This window comes from Oncorhynchus mykiss, chromosome 21 (genome assembly GCF_013265735.2).
Source record: "Oncorhynchus mykiss isolate Arlee chromosome 21, USDA_OmykA_1.1, whole genome shotgun sequence".
NCBI classification, from domain to species: domain Eukaryota; kingdom Metazoa; phylum Chordata; class Actinopteri; order Salmoniformes; family Salmonidae; genus Oncorhynchus; species Oncorhynchus mykiss.
Window position 1 is genome coordinate 52,933,419 of NC_048585.1, and position 26,154 is coordinate 52,959,572.

Sequence of the window (26,154 nt, forward strand, 5' to 3'; positions counted from 1 at the left end):
AGCTAGCCATTTCACATCCTTTACATCCACAACATGGCGGATATCTGTATGGCTTGATTTGTTGTCTGAGCGCTGTACTCAGATTATTGCATGGTGTGCTTTTTCGGTAAAGCTTTTTTTGAAATCTGACACAGCGGTTGCATTAAGGAGAAGTGTATCTATAATTCCATGCATAATAGTATCTTTTATCAATGTTTATTCTGAGTATTTCTGTAAATTGATGTGGCTCGCTGCAAAAATCACTGGATGTTTTGGAACTACTAAACATAACGCGCCAATGTAAACTCAGATTTTTGTTTATAAATACACTGCTCTAAAAAAATTAAGGGAACACTTAAACAACACAATGTAACTCCAAGTCAATCACACTTCTGTGAAATCAAACTATCCACTTAGGAAGCAACACTGATTGACAATACATTTCACATGCTGTTGTGGAAATGGAATAGACAACAGGTGGAAATTATAGGCAATTAGCAAGACACCCCCAATAAAAGAATGGTTCTGCAGGTGGGGACCACAGACTACTTCTCAGTTCCTATGCTTCCTGGCTGATGTTTTGGTCACGTTTGAATGCTGGCAGTGCTTTCACTCTAGTGGTAGCATGAGACGGAGTCTACAACCCACACAAGTGGCTCAGGTAGTGCAGCTCATCCAGGATGGCACATCAATGCGAGCTGTGGCAAGAAGGTTTGCTGTGTCTGTCAGCGTAGTGTCCAGAGCATGTAGTACATCAGGAGACGTGGAGGAGGCCGTAGGAGGGCAACAACCCAGCAGCAGGACCGCTACCTCCGCCTTTGTGCAAGGAGGAGCACTGCCAGAGCCCTTTCAAAATGACCTCCAGCAGGCCACAAATGTGCATGTGTCCGCTCAAACGGTCAGAATCAGACTCCATGAGGTTGAGGGCCCGATGTCCACAGGTGGGGGTTGTGCTTACAGCCCACACCGTGCAGGATATTTGGCATTTGCCAGAGAACACCAAGATTGGCAAATTCACCACTGGCGCACTGTGCTCTTCACAGATGAAAGCAGGTTCACACTGAGCACATGTGACAGACGTGACAGAGTCTGGAGACGCCGTGGAGACCGTTCTGCTACCTGCAACATCCTCCTGCATGACGGGTTTGGCGGTGGGTCAGTCATGGTGTGGGGTGGCATTTCTTTGGGGGGCCGCACAGCCCTCCATGTGCTCGCCAGAGGTAGCCTGACTGCCATTAGGTACCGAGATGAGATCCTCAGACCCCTTGTGAGACCATATGCTGGTGCAGTTGGCCCTGGGTTCCTCCTAATGCAAGACAATGCTAGACCTCATGTGGCTGGAGTGTGTCAGCAGTTCCTGCAAGAGAAAGGCATTGATGCTATGGACTGGCCCGCCCGTTCCCAAGACCTGAATCCAATTGAGCACATCTGGGACATCATGTCTCGCTCCATCCACCAACGCCACGTTGCACCACAGACTGTCCAGGAGTTGGCGGATGCTTTAGTCCAGGTCTGGGAGGAGATCTCTCAGGAGACCATCCGCCACCTCATCAGGAACATGCCCAGGCATTGTAGGGAGGTCATACAGGCACGTGGAGGCCACGCACACTACTGAGCCTCATTTTGACTTGTTTTAAGGACATTACATCAAAGTTGGATCAGCCTGTAGTGTGGTTTTCCACTTTATTTTGAGTGACTCCAAATCCAGACCTCCATGGGTTGATACATTTGATTTCCATTGATAATTTTTGTGTGATTTTGTTGTAAGCACATTCAACTATGTAAAGAAAAAAGTATTTAATAAGAATATTTCATTCATTCAGATCTAGGATGTGTTATTTTAGTGTTCCCTTTATTTTTTTGAGCAGTGTATGAACTTTATCGAACAAAACATACATGTATTGTATAACATGAAGTCCTATGAGTGTCATCTGATGAAGATCATCAAAGTTTAGTAATGCACAGCAGACATTTTGTTCCAGAACTCTCGCCACACATCAGCTGGAGAGGTGAGGAGTGATATATAAAATTAGGGGGATGATTAGGGGGCCAGGTTGGGAATTTTGCCATGACACCAGGGTTACCACACCTACTCTTACAATAAATGCCATGAGATGTTTTAATGATCACAGAGAGTCAGGACACCGGTTTAACGTCCCAAAATGTCCCCTTCACTGCCTTGAGAGCTACACTGAACAAAAATATAAATGCAACATGTAAAGAGTTGGTCCCATGTTTCATGAGCTGACATAAAAGATCTCAGAAATTTTCAATAGACACATTTTTTGAACAAATGTGTTTACATCCCTGTTAGTGAGCATTTCTCATTTGCCAAGATAATCAATCCACCTGACAGGTGTGGCATATCAAGAAGATTATTAAACGGCAAGATCATTACACAGGTGCACCTTGTGCTGGGGACAATAAAAGGCCCCTCTAAAATGTGCAGTTTTGTAACAACGCCACAAGTGTCTCAAGTTGAGGGAGCGTGAATTGGCATGCGGACTGCAGAAATGTCCGCTAGAGCTGTTGCCAGAGCATTTCATGTTAATTTCTCTACCATAAGCCACCTCCAACATTGTTTTAAAGTATTTGACAGTACGACCAACCGGCCTCACAACCGCAGACCACATGTATGGCGTTGTGTGGGCGAGCAATTTGCTGATGTCAATGTTGTGAAGAGAGTTCCCCATGGTGGCAGTGGGGTTATGGTATGGGCAAGCATAAGCTACAGACAACGAACACAATTGCATTTTATCGATGGCAATTTGAATGCACAGCGATACTGTGACAAGATCTTGAGTCCCATTGATGTGCCATTGTCCTGCCTTTTTTAAGGTAGGAAATATAAGATCCATAGATTAGGGCCTAATTGATTCATTTCAATTGACTGATTTCCTCATATGAACTGTAACTCAGTAAAATCTTTGAAATTGTTGCATGTTGCGTTTATATTTTTGTTCAGTATACTTAGACCGAAGACAAGTGACCCCTACTGGTCCTCCAACATCCCTTCCAGCAGCATCTGGGCTCCCATCCAGGGACCGACAAGGACCAACCCTGGTTAGCTTCAGAGGCAAGCCTGCAGTGGGATGCAGCGCGGTATGCTGCTGGTTATTAGGTTTTAATTTAACATTGTGCTTCAACCAATGCATACTATAGTCGCGCCAATAAAACCAACACTTCTGGTCTATCACGGTTATCTAAATACATGAATTTGTAACCTGAGAACATCAACAAGGATTCAACCCTGTCAGTAAATATGGTAATGTGTTGTTGGCTCAAATCTGTTTTACAGCCAACACTGCATCCTGCCACAAACTTTCTCTAGTCTGACTTTTCACGTTTCAGTTGCAGCTAAGTAGTTGAAAGTGACACTTCAACTAGTGTGCTGAATTGAGGAAGCTAGAGAAAACCCCAGAAGTGTACCAGAGTGGACTATATTTATGAAAAATGGAAAGAGAGCAGAAATTGTCGTCTCCAAATGTGTGGTACCACAAGTCACTTCTCTGTTCTTCCCTGTTGGCACCTTGTTCTTTCAAGCGCAGGCTGATCCTGTGAGGAGGGTGACGTTGCCGGTTGTCTTTTTTACAGTCACTCTGCACCTGTTGGATTGGTATCATCTTCACTAATATCATATTCACGTACAAGTATTGGTTCCTCTGATTTCTCCTTGCATTGTGGGATCTGATAACCTACGTGACTGCAACAACGCCACATATTTATCCACCAACCAGCCTCTCTCCATAGACACAAGGACATGCCCTCCTCTGAATTGCCCTCGACATTTGGACCTCACCGTTTCAACGGTCCTTCAACCACACAATAGATATGATGGGTCCATTCTCCCTTATCACCAAAGGCTGAAATTACCCATCCTAAATTACCCATGGCTGCTGATGATAGCTGCAGGCCTGACTGACCTCATCAACGCTTTTCATCAAGGCTCTCATAGACAGACCTACTAGGCTGGCTTTACCTCAGGATACGCAGTATAGGGTGGGATACACCACCGCATAAAGGGGACACACACAGTGACTCACACGTAGAGACACATTCCAGCACGCATACACACACGGATGTGGACACACTGATTTATGCGTACACACACACTCAGAGACACCTGCCCTACCACAACACACACACACACACACACATATGTGCACACACACCCTCCTTGCACCATCAATGACATCCATCATGGTATTGAAAATCCCATGATGAGCCAATGCAAATGTCAGCAGTAAATCCCCAGGGCTGATGTGATATGCCCATGCCTCCCACACATACTGCCATTGATTGGTCTAGAATAGATTCTCCCCAGCATTCCGGGAAAAGGCTCATGATTAATGTCATCAGTGGTAATAGCCATGGGCCTCCACTGTAAAGGAACCAGAGGAAGGATGCATTCCTTAATTCAGACTAATGAGTATTCTATATGTACCAGACCCCGCTCACCCCACTACAGACCCTGCCAAGTGACCCTTTCCCCAATCTGAATAGGTATTTTAAGAAATGCACACATTACCTTGAATTGCAACAGGCTGCCTCAACCCTAATCCATTTTGGAAGATGTAACGGTATCTGACCCTGTATCAGTGGTTGGCGTTGGGAGAAAAATATCACCGCCTTCTACCCAGCACCCACTGGGGTTCAAGTCCAGGAAGTGGTGCAGGGGAGGAGCTGTTGTTGTTGCATGACAGATATAGACCTCTATATAGGCACCTTCTGAAAGCTAGTTTCTATTTTGAGTGTCGAGTACGAGGATCAGGAAGGGCCACACATCCTGCCCGGGGCTGCGGTATCTCTGGGACAGGCATGGTAGAGAGGGAGGTTAGGTTACTGCTGCTAACAGAGATTAGTGATGAGAATCGCCAGAGGGAGGGAGAGAGTGAGTGAGTGAGAGACAGGGAGCAAGGGATGGAAAGAGAAATGGAGGGAAAACGGGAGGGAAAGTGTGTAGGAAAGAAATACATGGAAAATAAAGTGGGAGATGGAGAGATGATGAGAAAAGGGAGTAGAAGACAACAGAGATTGATTCCAAAAACTAGTGACAACAATCCCTAAAGTTTGTGTGGGGGAAAGCAACACACTCCCTGTCATACTTATGAATACATAAATAAAAGAGGGAAGTTTCTTCAGAGCAACTATGTTTCTTGATTGTGAAATGCACTGTAGACAGAACACAGCTGCAAAAAAACGGACCTGGATTCAAATACTATTTGAAATCTTTCAAATACATAGGAACATTTTGCCAGGCAAGCTCAATCACGCACAGACAACGTATTTAAAATGATTTAAAATAGTATTTGAACACAGGTCTTCTATATAATCATGTATATTATGGCAGGTATTGTGGTATGAAAGCCTGAATGTTTTCATTTCTTTATAGAGATTCTTCCTGTTCAACTTCTGTCCTCTAGCAGATGTGACAACTACATAAGTAACATAACAAATGCCGGAAGTCTGTGGGTGTGTGTTTTTACTATCCTTGTGGAGACCAGAAGTCCTCACAAAGGATAGTAAAACAAGGAAAATGTTCACTGGTCCCCACAAGGAAAAAGGCTGTTTTAGGTTACAATTAGGGGTTCAATTTGGGTTTAGGGTTAGAGGTTAGGGAAAGAATGATTTTGAATGGGAATCAATTGTTTCGTCCCCACAAGGATAGTAAAACTAACATGTGTGTGTGTGTTTGTGCTTTGAATAAGTTGTTACATGAATAAGGATTACATGAACAATGAGTTTAGCTGATATTGATATGATCCTCTTCATACTCATCATTGAAATCACCAAGTAAAGACACAGTATGTTTAACACATTCTCTCACTTAGCGTTATCTCCTCACACACACACTATAATGTTTACATATTTTGCATTACTCATCTCATATGTATATACTGTATTCTATTCCATTGTACCCTATTTTAGTCTCTACCGCTCCGACATTGCTTGTCCTAATATTTATATATTCTTAATTCCATGCTTTTAGATGTGTGTATATTGTGTGTATTGTTGTGAAATTGTTAGATATTACTTGTTAGACATTACTGCACTGTCGGAGCTAGAAACACAAGCATTTTGCTTCACCTGCAATAACATGTGTATGTGACCAATAAAATTTGATTCAATATTCCTATTTCTATGCTGAAAGATGTGTGAGATGAGAACACACGCACCCAGAGCAAGACGAGAGTGACAGATCAACTGAGAAATGACTCGCCGCGGCCTGGATACGGTAACTACCCACAAGGCACTATGCCAAGACACTTTTGTTTTTCTCTAATTTCTCTCTCTCCCTCTTCATCGTTCCTCTCTTCCGTTTCTCTAACTCCCCGCAGTGCTGAATTGAGAGTTTCAAAATTTGCTTCCTGTTGTTGATGGGTTGTCGTGGTCCCTGAGGCAGGCTAACCGTCTCTCAGCCAGCTATCATTAAACTCTCCACAATGCAAATATGGGCCTCTTTCTTACCCCGCGGGCAGAGGATGAACACCGCCAGGTTCACTATAGCCAATATGATACATGCATTATAGACCGAGATAAGCTTTGACTATCCCAGGAGGACATCCTCAAAATATCCTCACTCAAAACGCCAGTACAGATCTGGGATTAAATAATATTAATTTGCTTTTTCAAATACATTTTTTTGATTGAGCCTTGATTGAGGGGTTGCACTTTTGGAACTACTCAGTTGGTTACATTTTCTCCCCCGGGCAAGCTCACTCAAGCACAGGTAAAGTTATTTGTAAGAAGACAATTACTATTTGAGCGCAGGTCTGCTATGAATGAGTTCCATTGACATTCTCAAGTAACAATGAGTAATGTCTAGTATTAAAGTCACAGATACCTCCCTTTTCTTTAGTCTTGTTTAAAAGCCAACCCCACATACTGCATTTTCTCTAGATGGCGCCGGAGAAGGCAGACGTTTTACGTGCACCCAGCTGATTGATTTTTTGTTTGTTTTTATGCGTTGTTTGGCACTTATTATTAACTTATCTTGTATATAATGTTGCCGCTACCGTCTCTCAGGACTGCGATTACTCACCACGAACTAGCAGAATCCTTTAATTTTGTACATAATGTTGCCGCTACTGTCTTTCAGGACTGCGATTACTCACCACGAACTAGCAGAATCCATGAATCTGACGAGCCCGACACAAAAGATATACTGCTTCCTCAGGAATAGGCCCCGATCCCCGTGATCTGTGTGAAGAGGAGGTCGGAGAAAGAGGGGCCGAAGGTCAAGATGCCTTCTGAGTATTTGTAGGCGATCGAAAAAAAAAAACACTTCCCTCCATTGTGCTAGAAAATGTGCAATCTTTGGAGAATATAATCGATGAGTTACTCAGAAGATTAAACTACCAACGGGACATTAAAAACTGTAGCATCTTATGCTTCACGGAGTCGTGGCTGAACAACGACAATATCAACATACAGCTGGCTGGTTATATGATGTACCGGCAGGATAGAACAGCGGCGTCTGGTAAGACAAGGGGCGGCGGTCAATGTATTTTGTAAACAACAGCTGGTGCACGATATCTAAGGAAGACACGAGCTATTGCTCGCCTGAGGTAGAGATTCTCATGATAAGCTGTAGACCACACTACCTACTGAGAAAGTTCTCATCTGTATTCTTTGTAGCTGTTTACATACCACTACAGTCAGAGGCTGGCACTAAGACAGCATTGAATGAGCTGTATTCCGCCATAAGCAAACAAGAAAACGCTCACCCAGAGACGGCGCTCCTAGTAGCCGGGAACTTTAATGCAGGGAAACTTAAATCCGTTTTACCAAATTTCTATCAGCATGTTAAATGTGCAACCAGAGGGAAAAAGGATCTCTGGACCACCAATACTCCACACACAGAGACGCATACAATGCTCTCCCTTGCCCTTCATTTGGAAAATCTGACCATAATTCTATCCTCCTGATTCCTGCTTACAAGCACAAATTAAAGCAGGCAGCACCAGTGACTAGATCAATAAAAAAGTGGTCAGAAGAAGCAGATGCTAAGCTACAGGACTGTTTTGCTATGACAGACTGGAATATGTTCCGGGACTAATCCGATGGCATTGAAGAGTACACCACATCAGTCATTGGCTTTATCAATAAGTGCAACGATGACGTCGTCCCCACAGTGACCATACGTACGTACTCTAGAGGTCGACAGATTAATCATAACAATCGGTAATCGGCCTTTTTGGACGCCGATTACACTGCAATCCATGAGGAGACAGGCTGGCCAACTACAACATCAAAAGGACCTTGTGGCTGCAGAGCCACGGTAAGTTGCAAGCTAGCATTAAACTTATCTTATAAAAAATCCTCAATCTTCACATAATCACTAGTTAAGTACACATGGTTTATGATATTACTAGGTTAACTAGCTTGTCCTGCGTTGCATATAATCAATGCGGTGCCTGTTAATTTACCATCGAATCACAGCCTACTTCACCTTCGACAAACAGGTGATTTAACAAATTATTGCGAAAAAAAAGCACAATCATTGCACAAATGTACCTAACCAAAAACATCAATGCCTTTCTTAAAATCAATACACAGAGTATATTTTTTTAAACCTGCATATTCAGTTAAAATAAATGCATGTTAGCAGGTAATATTAACTAGGGAAATTGTGTCACTTCTCTTGAGTTCAGTGCAAGCAGAGTCCGGGTATATGCAGCAGTTTGGGCCAACTGGCTCGTTGCGAACTGTGTAAAGACCATTTCTTCCTAACAAAGACCGTAATTAATTTTCCAGAATTGTACATAATTATGACATAACATTGAAGGTTGTGCAATGTAACAGCAATATAACAGAATATTTAGAACGGTTCTGTATTTCACTGAAAGAATAAACATTTTGTTATCGAAATGATAGTTTCCGGATTTGACCATATTAATGACCAAAAGGCTTGTATTTCTGTGTGCTCATTATAATTAAGTCTTTGATTTGATAGAGCAGTCTGACTGAGCGGTGGTAGGCTTGTAAGCATTAATTCAAACAGCACTTTACTGCGTTTGCCTGCAGCTATTAGCAATGCTTGACACACAGCTCTGTTTATGAATTCAAGCCTATCATCTCCCAAGATTAAGCTGGCAATACTAAAGTGCATATAGGAACATCCAATATTCAAAGGTATATGAAATACAAAATGGTACAGAGAGAAATAGTCAACGGTTTCATAATTCCTATAATAACTACAACCTAAAACTTCTTAACTGGGAATATTGAACACTCATGTTAAAAGGAACCACCAGCTTTCATATGTTGTCATGTTGAGAGCATCGGTCGACCTCTAGTACATACCCAAACCAGAAGCCATGGATTGCAGGAAGCATCCTCACTGAGCTAAAGGCTAGAGCTGCCGCTTTCAAGGAGCGGGACTCTAACCCGGAAGCTTATAAAAAATCACGCTATGCCCTCCGACGAACCATCAAACAGGCAAAGCGTTAATACAGGACTAAGATCAAGTCATACAACACCGGCTCTGATGCTTGTCGGATGTGACAGGGCTTGCAAACCATTACAGACTACAAAGGGAAGCACAGCTGAGAGCTGCCTAGTGACACGAGCCTACCAGACGAGCTAAACTAATAACACTGAAACATGCATGATAGCACCAGCTGTTCCAGAAGACTGTGTGATCACGCTCTCCGCAGCCGATATGAAGGCTGCAGGGCCAGATGGATTACCAGGACGTGTACTGCGAGCATGCGCTGACCAACTGGAAAGTGTCTTCACTGACATTTTCAACCTCTCCCTGTCCGAGTCTGTAATACCAACATGTTTTAAGCAGACCACCATAGTCCCTGTGCCCAAGAACACTAAGGTAAACTGTAGAGGTCGACCAATTAATCGGAATAGCCGATAATTTGAAAATAATTTTTCATAACAATCGGAAATCTGTATTTTTGGGCGCCAATGTTTTATTTTTTTTTCAATACCTTTATTTAACTAGGCAAGTCAGTTAAGAACACATTCTTATTTTCAATGACGGCCGAGGAACGGTGGGTTAATCGTTCTGGGGCAGAACAACAGATTTTCACCTTGTCGGCTCAGGGGATTCAATCTTGCAACCGTACAGTTAACTAGTCCAACGCTCTAACCATTGCACTCCACGAGGAGCCTGCCTGTTACGCGAATGCAGTAGAAGCCAAGGTAAATTGCTAGCTAGCATTAAACTTGTCTTATAAAAAACAACCAATCATAAGCACTAGTTATAACTACTAATCCAGTTTAGCAGGCAATATTAACCAGGTGAAATTGTGTAATTTCTCTTGCGTTCATTGCACGCAGAGTCAGGGTATATGTAACAGTTTGGGCCGCCTGGCTCATTGCGAACTAATTTTCCAGAATTTTACGTAATTATGACATAACATTGAAGGTTGTGCAATGTAACAAGAATATTTAGACTTAGGGATGCCACCCGTTAGATAAAATACCAAACAGTTCCGTATTTCACTGAAATAATAAACTTTTTGTTTTCGAAATAATAGTTCCCGGATTCGACCATATTAATGACTAAAGGCTTGTATTTCTGTGTGTTATTATGTTATAATTAAGTCTGATTTGATAGAGCAGTCTGACTGAGCAGCATCTAATACCATTTCAAACGTCACTCACTTTTAGATTTGGAGTAGTTATTCCCCTTGCGCTGCAAGGGCCGCGGCTTTTGTGGAGCGATGGGTAACGCTGCTTCGAGTGTGGCTGTTGTCGATGTGTTCCTGGTTTGAGCCCAGGTAGTGGCGAGGAGAGGGACGGAAGCTATACTGTTACACTGGCAATACTATAGTGCCTATAAGAACATCCAATAGTCAAAGGTATATGAAATACAAATGGTATTGAAAGAAATAGTCCTATAAATACTATATTAACTATAACCTAAAACCTCTTACCTTAGAATATTGAAGTCTCATGTTAAAAGGAACCATCAACTTTCATATGTTCTCATGTTCTGAGCAAGGAACTCAAACTTTCGCTTTTTTACATTGCACATATTTTACATGGCACACATTTTTACATGGCACATATTGCATATTGGCACATATTACTTTCTTCTCCAACACTTTGTTTTTGCATTATTTAAACCAGATTGAAAATGTTTCATTATTTATTTGAGGCTAAATTGAATTTATTGATGTATTATATTAAGTTAAAATAAGTGTTCATTCAGTATTGTTGTAATTGTCATTATTACAAATAAATAAATAAATAAATAAATAAAATACAAAATCGGCCGATTAATCGGTATCGGCTTTTTTGGTCCTCCAATAATTGGTATCGGCATTGAAAAATCAGAATCGGTCGACCTCTAGTAAACTGCCTAAATGACTACCAACCCGTAGCACTCACGTCTGTAACCATGAAGTGCTTTGAAAGGCTGGTCATGGCTCACATCAACACCATTATCCCAGAAACCCTAGACCCACCCTAATTTGCATACCGCCCCAACAGATCCACAGATGATGCAATCTCTATTGCACTCCACACTACCCTCTCCCACCTGGACAAAAGGAACACCTATGTGAGAATGCTATTCATTGACTACAGCTCAGCGTTCAACAGCATAGTGCCGTCAAAGTTCATCAAAGTTCAACAATAAGCTAAGGATCCTGGGACTAAACACCTCCCTCTGGAACTGCATCCTGGACTTCCTGACACACCACCTGGGGGCGGCAAGGGTAGGTGGTAACAACACATCCAACATGCTGATCCTCAACACAGGGGCATCTCAGGGGTGCTGCTCAGTCCCCTCCTATACTCACTGTTCACTCATGACTGACAGGCCAGGCACAACTCCAACACAATCATTACATTTGCTGATGACACAACAGTGGTAGGCCTACGGTCTTGAGGGAGGAGGTCAGAGACCTGGCCGTGTGGTGCCAGGACAACAACCTCTCTCTCAACATAATCAAGACAAAGGAGATGATTGTGAACTACAGGAAAAAGAAGCACGCCCCCATTCTCATCGACGGGGCTGTAGTGGAGCAGGTTGAGAGTATCTTGGTGTCCACATCACCAACAACCTATCATGGTCCAAGCACACCAAGACAGTAATAAAGAGGGCACAACAAAACCTATTCCCCCTCAGAAGACTGAAAAGATTTGGCATGGGTCCTGAGATCCTCAAAAGGTTCTACAGCTGCACCATCGAGAGCATGGTGATACTGGTTGTATCACTGCCTGGTATGGCAACTGCTCAGGCTCCGACCGCAAGGCACTACAGAGGGTAGTGCGTACGGCCCAGTACATCACTGGGGCCAAGATTCCTACCATCCAGGACCTCTATACAAGGCAGTGTCAGAAGAAGGCCCTAAAAATTGTAAAAGACTCCAGCCATTCTAGTCATAGACTGTTCTCTCTGCTACCACACGGCAAGTGGTCCTGGACCGCCAAGTCTAGGTCCAAGAGGCATCTAAACAGATTCTACCCGCAAGCCATAAGACTCCTGAACATCTTGTCAAAGGCTACCCAGACTATTTGCAGTGCCCCCCATCGCCCTCACTTTAAACCACTGCTACTCTCTGTTGTTATCTATGCATAGTCACTTTAATAACTCTACCTACATGTACATACTACCTCAACTAACTGGTTCCCCCGCACATTGACTGTATCAGTACCCCCTGTATATAGTCTCGCTATTGTTATTTTACTGCTGCTCTTTAATTACTTGTTACTTTTATCTCTTATTCTTATCCGTATTTTTTAACTGCATTGTTGGTTAGGGGCTTTTAAGTAAGTATTTCACTGTTGTATTCGGCGCATGTGACTAATAACATTTGATTTGATTCACAGTAAGTAATAACGGTTTCATATCAACCAAGCAGCCAATGAATTATGTAAAGAGTGAATGAATTACCCATAGAGATAGATAGAGGACTCAATAATGTCCATGCTCATCAATCTCCATGTTATATCCATCTAGAGTCCTCAATCTATCTCTATGACACATCCCCCAAAACCGAGAGGAAAACCACCACTTACTGTGTTAGTAATAGGGCCAAAGATGGTGGATAAATTAAGATAGTTCACTCCATCTGTTTACCATTGAAAATAATTCTCAGTTCCGGTCTACTTAATGGGGTGGGTCTCCCATAGACACCAATGCAATAGCAGCTGGGTCTGGTCTACTTAGTTAATTGACTTTCATTGAACCAAAAAAAACCTCAGAGTAGGGTGTCTTGCTTGCTCTTCCATCTCTGCTATGTCTGTGTGCAAGATGGGGACTTGGGGCATGATAGGAATGAAGATAACTCTGAAAAGTCTACATTTGTATCTAGCTATTAGATGAACTCTGAGCAATAGAAGGGTCTCTGTGTGTATTTTTGTGGACACAGACATAAACAGAGGTCACAACAGAAATAATGAAATGTACGAACACACGCTCTATTCCAGGAGTATGGTAAATTCATTTAAACAAGTGAAGTGTATACTCTCACACCTGTTGCAGATACTGGATGTAGACAGTGCACTCTAGTCAGAATAAGCATCAATGCTTTTACTACTCAACAGGGCAGATACTCCTGTGTGGTCACCCATTTTCGTTCCATTTGTTCTCCCAGCCACCTCATTGACTATGTATCACCTGGCTGCTTTAATTATGGACAGCCTGACCTTTAGCTGTTACGAGTGTCTCTCTCTCCCAGGCGTTCCATCTTTGCCCTTTAAGGTGAAAGGAGCACTGACAGGATGAAATTGCCCAGGTCCTCTCAGGAATGTGTGTGGGGGGGGGCAGAAACAGGAAGGGAAAGAAAGAAAAAGAAAAAGAGCGTGGAAGAGAGAGAGGGAGAGGAGGGAGCGAGTAGGAGAGGAGGCAGTGAAGCGACTGCATGCCTCTGGTTAGCTGCTTCCCTGTAATTACTTTCTTTGTTGGTTTATTTTGCTCTCCTGAGATTGATTTTGCTTCCTCTGTCTTTCTACTGATCAGCTTCTGTACTTCCTTCCTCCATCCTTCTCACTCTCCCCCAGTCCTAAATCCCTCTCTTTCCTTCTCTACCACCCCCCCCCCCACCACCATCACTTTCCTTCTCCCTCGCCCCTCTCTATCCCTCCTCTAACCAGATCTCAGTCCTTTGGCATAAATTAGCCCTTTACAAAGAATCCAATTAAGGCCAGTTTGCCTAACAAGGCACTGGGGCATGGCGGCGTTGACGCAAGTCAGAGGTCGCTGGCTGCTCTAGGAGCCTCTGGAGACAAGCAAAATGTTAAGCATGTATACAGAAGGCTTTGGGAGAGGCAATGTGCCTGCAGAAACGGGAGAGAGGAGGTGAGTTACTGTATATACGGGGAGAGATCTATCTTCTAACTGCACATTACACCCACCCTTGCTGAATTCCTTTTGTTCCTGCTGCTGAGGTGTGGACAACCAATCAAATGACTTGTTGTAGGTTCTATCACGCCACATGTAATGGAGGTGCTTTTATGGATTTATTTAACCCTTATTTTATTTGTTCAGGTAAATTGACTGAGAAGACATTATCCTTTACAGCAACGACCTGGGGAATAGTTACAGGGTAGCCAATTAGTGAATGAGCCAATGAGTTACCTTGCCTGACATCTGAAGACTTGCGTTAACTCCTGAGCTAATGCTCTTTGACCAATTGTCTGATTTGATTTTGCAAAGGGATTTTGTATTGAAAGTGCTGCATACTATGTGTGGTTGCTAAAGGGAGCACGCGCAAGGACAGTGGATGGATAAAACATATTTACATGATGGCGCAATTCTCTCAATCAGAAACTGATTCGCAAAAAGAGCAGAGTAAGCATGTTACCTAATATTAAAATAATTGCAGCAGCTAATCAACAACATACACACTCAGCTCGTCATGCAACTTGAACAGAATCTCACCAGAACAAGCTGATGAGGTTTGACTTTAGAAGACCTGTACATATACACTACATGTTATGTGGACACCCCTTCAAATTAGTGGATCCGGCTATTTCAGCCACACACGTTGCTGACAAGTGAATAAAGATTAAGCACACAGCCATGCAATCTCCATTGACAAACATTGGCAGTAGAATGGCCCGTACTGAAGAGCTCAGTGACTTTCAACGTGGCACCGTCAGAGGATGCCACCTTTCCAACAAGTCAGTTCGTCAAATTTCTGCCCTGCTAGAGCTGCCCCACAAACTCACAGAATGGGGCCGCCAAGTGCAGAAGCGTGTAGCGCGTAAAAATCATCTGTCCTCGGTAGCAACACTCAATACCGAGTTCCAAACTGCCTCTGGAAGCAACGTCAGCACAAAAACTGTTTGTCGGAAGCTTCATGAAATGGGTTTCCATGGCCCAGCAGCCGCACATAAGCCTAAGATCACCATGCGCAATGCCAAGCATCGGTTGGAGTGGTGTAAAGCTCGCCGCCATTGGACTCTGGAACAATGGAAATGTGTTCTCTGGAGTGATGAATCACGCTTCACCATCTGGCAGTCGAGGGACTCATCTGGATTTGACGGATGCCAGGAGAATGCTAACTGCCCGAATAGTAGTGCCAAATGTAAAGTTTGGTCTATACATAAATGGTTTGTTGAGATCAGTGGTGTAAAGTACTTAAGTAAAAATACTTTAAAGTACTACTTAAGTAGTTTTTTGGTGTATCTGTACTTTACTATTTATATTTTGGACAACTTTTACTCCACTATATTCCTGAAGAAAATATTGTACTTTTTACTCCATACATTTTCCCTGACAATCAAAAGTACCCATACATTTTGAATGCTTAGCAGGACAGGAAAATTGTGAAATTCATGCACTGATCAAGAGAACACGTGGTCATCCCTACTGCCTCTGGTGAACTCACTAAACACAAATGCATCTTTTGTAAATAATGTCTGAGTGTTGGAGTGTACCCCTGGCTATCCATACATTTTAAAAACAATGTGCCCCTTTACCCCTAACAACATGTACATATTACCTCAATTACCTGGACTAACCTGTTCCCCAAGACATTGACTCGGTACCTGTATCCCCTGTATATACTGTTGCCTCGTTATTGTATTGTGTTACTTTAGTTTATTTAGTCAATATTTTCTTAACTTTACTTTTCTTAAAACTGCATTGTTGGTTAAGGGTTTGTAAGTAAGCATTACACAGTAAGGTCTGCACCTGTTTTAGTCAGTGCATGTGACAAATACATTTTGTTTTGATTAATATAATTTATACTTTTACTTTTGGTACTTAAGTATATTTGAGCAGTTACACTTACTTTTGATACTTAAGTACATTTAAAACCAAATACTTTGACTTACTCAAGTAGTATTTTAATAACTTTCACTTTTACTAGAGTAACTTTCTATTAAGGTATCTTACTCAAGTATGACAATTGGTTACTTTTTCCACCACTCGTCAAGATCATTGTGGAAGAACTTGACTGGCCTGCAGAGCCCTGACCTCAACCCCATCGAACACCTTTGAGATGAATTGGAACGCCGACAGCAAGCCAGGCCTATTCACCCAACATCAGTGGCCAACCTCAATAATGCTCTTTTGGCTAAATGGAAGCAAGTCCCTGCAGCAATTTTCCAACATCTAGTAGATAGCATTCCCAGAAGAGTGGAGGCTGTTCTAGCAGCAATGGGGGAATGAACTCCATATTAATGCCCATGATTTTGGAATGAGATGTTCGACAAGCAGGTGTCCACATACGTTTGGCCATATAGTTTATATCTCTCATCATCACACTGTATTGCTGTAATGTTCTTTGTCAGAGGCTTTATTGAAAACCCCCAGACAGACAGACTTACAAGTCAAAGCCTTAAAGGCTTTGGTTGTTAGAACTCTAATAGTTGGCCGAATTTCAGTTCATGTGACAAAACAAGCAAGTATAGTGTAGAAGATAATCATTGTACCATCTAACCGCTGTGAAATATATTTTCCATAACCAAACATATTGTATTTTCAGCATTTTGAAGCGGGTGTACAAAACCGAAAGTAAAAGAAGCCAAAATGAAACTTGAGCATAGAAAACGGGAAGCATAGAAATTGTGCACATAGAACAGATCTACCACTTCTTAGACTTGCTTTCAATGAGAATGACAGATCTATAACTCACATTTTTATGTGGATTTGGACGGGTTGCCCAAAAAGTTACATATTGCAGCTTTAAGTCTGACAGAAAACATCCTAGCGGGTCAAATCAATGAGGCTGCAGAACAAAAAAACATTCAGAACACCAGGCCCTGCCCTAATCCCCGCTGCTCCGTGGGCGGTTGGAGGAAAGTGCCTGACAGAGCCGGTGGAGTCAGGCCGCCCACGCCCCTGTCTGAGCTCCCACACACAGAGTAATGCAGGGTTTTCTCCAACAGCGAATTCAGCAGAAGTTCCACTCCCATTCATTTTCAACAAGGGCACACAGAGAAAATGTGCAGAGGATTGTGGGAAGGTGAGCGGCGAGGACCCTACTAGCGGAGCGGTAGAAAAGGTTGAACATATTTCATTTTTGACCTGCGGAGCCACACATAGCATGGTGCACAGACTGGAATGTAAACCAATGCTCATAGCTGATTCATATCACTGTGTATAGGGATTTATATGCTGTAATCAGTGGTGGGTAGCAGCACTCAAAACCGCTTATGAATAACAGACCTAATAGTTAGCTATTATTGTAGCTATTATTGCCCTTATACCCTGTACCCTGGGTCGAGACCCCACCCTGTGCAACTGCGTCTTGGACTTTGACGGGAAGCCCCCAGGTGGTGAGGGTAGGAAACAACATCTCCACCCCGCTGATCCTCAACACTGGGGCCCCACAAGGGTGTATTCTCAGCACCCTCCTGTACTCCCTGTTCACCCATGACTGCGTGGCCATGCACGCCTCCAACTCAATCATCAAGTTTGCAGACAACACTACAGTAGTTCGGGCTTGATTACCAACAACGACGAGATGGCCTACAGGGAGGAGGTGAGTGCCCTCAGAGTGTGGTGTCAGGAAAATAACCTCACACTCAACGTCAACAAAACAAAGGAGATGATCGCGGACTTCAGGAAACAGCAGAGGGAGCAGCCCCCTATCCACATCGATGGGACAGTAGTGGAGAAGGTGGAAAGTTTTAAGTTCATCGGTGTACACATCACGGACAAACTGAATTGGTCCACCCACACAGACAGCGTGGTGAAGGAGGCGCAGCAGCACCTCTTCAACCTCAGGAGGCTGAAGAAATTTGGCTTGTCACCAAAAGCACTCACAAACTTTTACAGATGCACAATCGAGAGCATCCTGTCGGGCTGTATCACCACCTGGTATGGCAACTGCTCCGCCCACACCTGTAAGGCTCTCCAGAAGGTAGTGAGGTCTGCACAACGCAACACTGGGGGCAAACTACATGCCCTCCAGGACACCTACACCACCCGATGTCACAAGAAGGCCAAAAAGATCATCAAGGACAACAACCACCCGAGCCACTGCCTGTTCATCCAGCTATCATCCAGAAGGCGAGGTCAGTACAGGGGCATCAAAGCTGGGACCGAGAGACTGAAAAACAGCTTCTATCTCAAGGCCATCAGACTGTTAAACAGCAATCACTAACATTGAGTGGCTGCTGCCAACATACTGACTCAAATCTCTAGCCACTTCAATAATTAAAAATGGGATGTAATAAATGTATCACTAGTCACTTTAAACAATGCCACTTTATTTAATGTTTACATACCCTACATTACTTATCTCATATGTATATACTGTACCCTATACCACCTACTGCATCTTGCCTATGCCGTTCGGCCATCGCTCATCCATATATTTATATGTACATATTCTTATTCATTCCTTTACACTTGTGTGTATTAGGTAGTTGTTGTGAAATTGTTAGATTACTTGTTAGATATTACTGCACGGTCGGAACTAGAAGCACAAGCATTTCGCTACACTTGCATTAACATCTGTATGTATTCAAATTTGATTTGAATATGATGTAGGACTATGAGTGATATTAGTGTAGAAAGATATATTACCAGGTCATAACAATGCCTCGTTTTACCTCGCTATTCAATCATACACTGATAAAATATACACGGAACACATAAAGTGTTGGTCCCATGTTTCATGAGCTGAAATAAAAGATCCCAGAATTGTTCCATACCGCACAAAAAGCATATTTCTCTCATGGTTTGTGACAGAAAATTCTTTACACCCCTGTTCGTGAGCATTTTATCCTTTGTCAAGATAATCCCTCCACCTGACAGGTGTTGCATAGATGCTGATTAAACAGTATGATGATTACACAGGTACACCTTGTGCTGGGGCCAATAAAAGGCCACTGTGAAATGTGCAGTTTTGTTAGACAACACAATGCCACAGACATCCAAGTTTTGAGGAAGTGTGCATTTGGCATGCTAACTGCAGGAACGTCTACCAGAGCTGTTGCCAGATCATGTAATGGGGGAAAAACTCATTCTGATTGGCTGGGCCTGGCACCCCAGTGGGTTGGCCTGGCTCCCAAGTGGGTGGGCCTATGCCTTCCCATGCCCACCCATGGATGCGCGCCACCGCCCAGTATGTTAAATCAATAGATTAGGGCCTAATGAATTCATTTCAATTGACTGATTTCCTTATATGAACTCTAACTCAGAAGAATCTTTGAAATTGTTGCATGTTGCGTTTATATTTTTGTTCAGTATAGATGAATAGCCATACAATGAGTTTCTCCGTGTTGAACAATGATGTAATGAGGTCTATAGCTGCTAATTACAACAGGGGGTAGAATAGACAGCCCAGACTAAACAGCTGTGGTAACATTATCTATGGCAGTCTTAACATGATAACCCTGTCTGTCTCATACACAAATATAGCCTATCTATTTCATCCAATAGGCGTGAGAATACTCACCCTGGTACTCGGCTACTGTGAAAACCACAAAGGTGCGGTTTGCTAGAGAATGCAATAACGCGCCACTGCCTACTGCTCACTGATTATTTGATTTCATGGGGCAATGTGTGTGGTTATGATGTATGAAGCACAGTACATACCCACTGTATGAGTTTACATGATTAACCCTCTCTTGCGCGATTGCCCGTAAATCATATCCAATTATTGCTCAAATAGCATTGCGCAACTTGGGGATCATTGAAAGAGCCATTGGAAAAGAAAACACTATTCAAATATAACTTGCGTCACAGCTTGCCTCTTTTCAAATAACCCTCCACAAGCTCGCCTTATGAGGTATAAAGAAAAAAGTGAGTTAAATGATGCCAAGAGCCGTCCAAACCACGAGAAAACAGTCATGTGTAAAGGTTATAAAATAACGCGGACCACGCATTACATCACAGGTGTATAAACCTGCACTCTGCTGTAGACTAGAGATAGATGTCTTACCTTCAGAGTTTGGAGAGTCCCATCACATGAAATGTCTGCCCAGTCAATAATGTCAGTCTGGCACCAGACTGTGTGCCAGGATACCTTTCATAAACAAATTACCAGACCATGTAGGCTGGCTGTTCCGATGATCTAACTGTTAGGGTATAGCCTTTTTGGTAGCCCCTAAACCAAACGATAAAGCCCATGCATGCACTTGCAAGTCCTTGGAAAAAGACGCAAAAAATTATGCAAAAAATGAAGTCATAAGTTTCAGAAAGGCGATCCGTTGGAGTTGATGCTACAGGTCCCAAATGCACATTTCTGCCCGTGCAACGAACTACCGCCTGCACTTAGCACCAAGTTAAAATAGATGCCTGTTGCGGCTTAGGCTACCGTCATTTCTGTTGATCGCTAGAGCCGTACTAACTCACGTGTGCTCTGCTATGTGGTTCACAATGCAATGGTTTAGCTCAATCCACTGTCTCAAAGTCCCGCCTATTGGCGATGCCTCATCATAGCACCCCACCGGCAATAACAAAAAAAAATGGATATGTGCATGACTAGCCTTGCAAAATTATTGCAACTTTTTTTTTTTATTCCCTTGTTTTCCCGAAATCTCGGATGGAGGTTTTACGGAATTAAACAACAACACTTTATATAATGTTTACATACCCTACATCACTTATCTCATATGCATATACTGTACTCTATACCATCTACTGCATATTGCCTATGCCGTTCGGCCATCGCTCATCCATATATATTGTTATGTACATAGTCTTATTAATTCCTTTACACTTGTGTGTATAATGTAGTTGTTGTGAAATTGTTAGATTACTTCGCTACACTCGCATTAACTTCTGCTAACCATGTGTATGTGACCAATACAATTTGATTTGATTTGACAATGTACATTTGATTTGATGAACTCGATGATGGTCGTTTAGAACTGAAAAACTACACACAGCATTCAGAGGACTGAGGAGAAAACAACACCATGCATTCAGCAAACATTGCACTGAGGAAAACAGATTCCTTATTTCTTTATTTTTGTAATTGTCTGATTGGGAAGTACCATTGTCTATCAATTACAGAATAAAAATTTGGCATTGGAAGTTTTATTTAATATAGTCAGTAATACAGGAGTCAAATTGCATGGAGTCAGATCAGATCAGATGTCATCAGCAAGCCAGAGCCATCTGTGGAAAGAGCACAAGTAGAAGATAAGTGCAAACAGAATAAATGTATCATTCAACATCCGATTCCACCTAAAACAATGACATGAACTCTGTCCCAATTCATCTCTGCTTAACTCCTCACATCCTCTCCACTCGCATCCTTCTCAAAAAACCATTGGAGGAGGTCTGAGGCGAGGAACATTGGGTCGTCTCCTCCAATGGGCTTTGAGAAGGGGGCGTGATGGTCAGTCCTTGCATCCACAGCTCTGTCTATGAATTTGAGAGTGGCTACATTTCTTCAGCCCCATCCTTCAGCTTTTTACTGAAGCAGGCGGGGACACCACTTTTTTATCGTTTCAACTACTGGTTGAGAAACACACAAACAATGAAGTATGTTTAAACATACGTGACTGTTGGGAGTGTGGTGTCATACCTTTATCTCCCAGGCGCAGCAGAGCTGACACACTAAAGATGAAGTTGCAGTAGATGTCTTGACCACCCTTTGGCTGTTGTTCAGACAGTGGTAGCGCTGTAAGGTGTCCCAGGCACTGATTTGTGGCCACGTCACCTCCCACAGAACCAGTAATGAGCTCCAGGTTCTTACGGTGGGGCATCAGCATAATCTATAGAGAGGGCAGAACTATACAGGAGATGGAATTAGATTTAGTATGGAGTTACAGTCACAACTTAAAATCCCTGTAGAATCCAGACATAGGTAAAAAAATAAATAATAATAAGGTAAACAAATGTATGGAACTGGAGTTTGAGGAAGGTGGCGCAATACATACTATATGTGCTGAGTTGTGTAAGGCATAAAATTAGTTGGTGAACGGCTGGCTGGCATGTGTGAGAGAGAGAGAGAGAGAGAGAGAGAGAGAGAGAGAGAGAGAGAGAGAGAGAGAGAGAGAGAGAGAAAGATGTGAGAAAATGTCACAAGCAGAGTTCAATTGGAATGTAAAAGTTTTATCATCTTAATGTCTTAATGTCTTACCTTGTCTCCAAGGTAACAGTCCATTTACAGACTGCTGTGGCTGGATCAAAAGAGGCAACTATGGATAATCATTTAGCCAAATAAGTGATAACACATGATGTGGGACTGAATTGCCATGTACCAATCCACGCCATCTGTCAGTCAGCATGGCTCAGTGTTGAACAGCCTGCTGTCATTTCATGCTCATCCCACCTCGTAGAGAGCTATCCTCCTATAGGTTTTCACTTCATCACTTACCTACACCACTCATATCGTTTAGCGGTAGCTAGGTTTCCATCCAATTGCTGACAGATTTTCATGTGAATATTCTAAAAATCTGCAAGAAGAAAATGTGTGCCTTTTCCCACCAGTGGGTTGTTTCCACCAAACTGACTTGTTACAGATAAAAATCAGTGTGTGATGACGTCGCTTGAGTTTTCATGTCCCGAGTAAAAAATCTAATGTTCAATGTGTTTCTATTGCATTTTCAACTCTACCGATAGTTTTTTTTCACAAACTGTTGCATTAAAGAGCAAATGTGCCTCCTCTGGTCTTGGCACGGGCGCTCTAGCCAACAGTTCGCAGATAGGCATATAGTGCAGTAGGCAACGGGTAGGTTAGTCTACATTAGGGTTGTCAAACTCATTCCATGGAGGGCCTAGTGTCTGCTGGTTTTTCCTTTCAATGTAGCCCTAGACAACCAGGTGAGAGGAATTAAAGAAAAAAGTTCTAAACTGAGTGACATTAAAGCTATTGAAACTGTAAGAATAATTACATGATTGGTCTTTGTATGGACATGTTTGACGGAGGATGACGTCATCGTCTTTCTCCAGGAAGACACCGTCGTAGAAGCCCTTCTCAACACTACATAGAGAGTCAGACTGCAAGATGATATCACAACATTATACATCAAATCAAACCACCAAGGTGTGGTAAGTAGCATAGAGCAGGTATTCTCAAACTGGGGTACGCACAATGCCGTCTGGGTTACGCCAATAAAAATGTGATTGAATTTTTTTTTAAATACAAATATATATATATATATATATATATATATATATATATTTTTTTTTAATTCTTCACATTTTCAAACAGTCCATTTATATTTTCCAACAGGGCTAAACATTTGGGTGAGGTTGTTTTCTCGCCTGAGTAGCCTCGTTTCACTGCCAAAAATCAAATTAAACCATCTAGTGTTCAGCGAAATAACAACACAATGTCAAATACAGGTAGCCTAGTCAAATAATTAACATCCAATCACATTAACCGTTGGTGCTCTTCTCTGTCTGCATTAACAAGGACAACACACAGGTCTTTCCATCATTGTATGATTTTTTTGAGTGCAAATTAACTCAAGCTTATGGACAATGTCAAATGTGATATAGCTAAGCACCGGAGTGAGTTGGGTGCGCAATAATGCAGGTACTTTCCCGAAAAGGATGACACAAACAACTGGATTCGTTATCCCTTTCATGCCCTGCCTCCAGTCCACTTAACGATATCTGAACAAGAGAGCCTCATCAAAATTGCTACAAGCGGTTCTGTGAAAATTGAATTTAATCAGAAGCCACTGCCAGATTTCTGGATTGGGCTGCGCTCAGAGTATCCTGCCTTGGCAAATCGCGCTGTTAAGACACTGATGCCCTTTGCAACCATGTACCTCTGTGAGAGTGGATTCCCGGCCCTCACTAGCATGAAAACGAAGTACAGGCACAGACTGTGTGTGGAAAATGATTTAAGACTGAGACTCTCTCCAATACAACCAAACATTGCAGAGTTATGTGCATCCTGTCAAGCACACCCTTCTCATTAACCTGTGGTGAGTGATTCACTATTTGTGATGAACAAATAAGGTTTTATATATAAGATGGTTAAATAAATAGCAAAATTATTGATTATTATTATATAATTATTTGTGCCCTGGTCCTATAAGGGCTCTTTGTCACTTCCCATGAGCCGGGTTGTGATAAAAACTCTCACTCATTCTTATGTTTAATAAATGTATAGTGTGTGTGTGGCAGGCTTACAATGATGGCAAAAAAACAACATTTGAGAGTGCGCTGACCCTGGTGCTAGAGGGGGTACGCAGCTGCAGGTTTAATGTCTGAAGGGGTACGGGACTATAAAAAGTTTGGGAACCACTGGCCTGGAGATTAGAGAGGTGGATTGCTGGTTCAAGAACCCAAAACATAGTAAAAACAAAGGAAAAACCTGCAATGAGTAGGTGTGTCCAAACTTTTGACTGGTACTGTACAGTGCCTTGCAAAGGTATTCACCCCCCTTGGCATTTTTCCTATTTTGTTGCATAACAACCTGTAATTTAAATTGATTTTTATTTGGATTTCATGGAATGGACATGCACAAAATAGTCCAAATTGGTGAAGTGAAATGAAAAAAATAACTTGTTTCAAAAAATGATTTTTTAAAAAATGTTCCATGGAAAAGTGGTGGTGCATATGTGTTCACCCCCTTTGCTATGACGCCCCTAAATAAGAAGTCACATAATTAATTAAATAAAGTCCACCTGTGTGCAATCTAAGTGTCACATGATCTCAGTATATATATAAACCTGTTCTGAAAGGCCCCAGAGTCTGCAACACCACTAAGCAAGCGGCACCATGAAGACCAAGGAGCATGCCAGACAGGTCACGGACAAAGTTGTGGAGAAGTACAGATCAGGGTTAGGTTATAAAAAAATATCTGAAACTTTGAACATCCCACGGAGCACTATTATTAAAAAATGGAAAGAATATGGCACCACAACAAACCTGCCAAGAGAGGGCCGCCCACCAAAACTCACAGACCAAGCAAGGAGGGCATTAATCAGAGATCAAATGATACAAACCCTCTAAACAAATCAATTGTAATTCCAGGTTTTAAGGCAACGAAATAGGAAAAATGCCAAGGGGGTGAATACTTTTTTAAGCCACTGTATATGTCGTTAGAATACATGTGCATAACTATGTGGTTTAAATGTACATTAGCTGTGGTTCCTCTTATTTTGGAAGTAATATAAAATTTTTAAATCTATTTTCAAAACATGCAACCTAAGAGTTCCTGCCTTCAGGACAGAGGCTGAGGTTACAGTCAGTCGGTCTGAGGATTTGAACGTTTTATAGCACCACTTCGTATTTAATCCCATATTGAAATTGAAGTCAGTGAGCCAGCTAAAATTGGTCCGTTTATTACTACTGCATTTAGTACTAGTTAGAAATGTCCTAACAAGGTAGTCATGCTGCCTGACAAGTAGGCGCAACGTTAGCCTTGATGAGGCCCTTACTCTCTCGGGTTGTTGCGTGTAGTGTGATTTCCTTAGGGTCAAGCGACCTGGCTTCAACCCAACATCAGGTAAATACCCCCTCCTACCATTTTCTACTCTCACCCAGAGGCGGCACTCCTAGTGGCCGGAGACTTCAATGCAGGGAAACTTAAATCAGTTCTATCAACATGTTAAATGTGCAACCAGAGGGAAAAAAATTCTAGATCACCTGTACTCCACACACAGAGACAAGTAGAAAGCTCTCCCTCACCCTCCATTTGGTAAATCTGACCACATCTCTGTCCTCCTGATTCCCGCTTACATGCAAAAATTAAAGCAGGAAGCACCAGTGACTCGGTCTATAAAAAAGTGGTCAGATGAAGCAGATGCTAAACTACAGGACTGCTTTGCTATCACAGACTGGAACATGTTCCGGGATTCTTCCGATGGCATTGAGGAGTACGCCCCATCAGT

The 26,154-nt window shown here is 42.5% G+C and overlaps 1 protein-coding gene and 1 long non-coding RNA gene across 5 annotated transcripts in view; both read right to left on the minus strand.

The window, feature by feature from the left end:
- LOC110500698 (RAS guanyl-releasing protein 2) overlaps positions 1 to 20,756 on the minus strand; it is a 65,355-nt gene extending 44,599 nt beyond the window's left edge. The window contains exons 1-2 of one of the 4 annotated variants that reach the window (XM_036958147.1): positions 20,292 to 20,756; positions 7,095 to 7,179 (exon numbers count right to left, since the gene is read on the minus strand). The gene's annotated coding sequence lies outside the window, so the exon portion shown is untranslated. Of the gene's footprint in view, positions 1 to 2,949; positions 2,975 to 4,507; positions 4,665 to 7,094; positions 7,180 to 20,291 lie in introns of those variants that run through there. The other 3 variants (XM_036958146.1, XM_036958145.1, XM_036958148.1) reach the window with 3 other exon arrangements.
- Positions 20,757 to 21,375: 619 nt separating this feature from the next.
- Positions 21,376 to 23,438, minus strand: LOC118942792. Its single transcript, XR_005038443.1, has 2 exons — positions 21,885 to 23,438; positions 21,376 to 21,472 (listed from the first exon to the last, which is right to left on the minus strand). It is a non-coding gene; the product is annotated as an uncharacterized LOC118942792 (long non-coding RNA).
- Between the last annotated feature and the right edge of the window lie 2,716 nt (positions 23,439 to 26,154).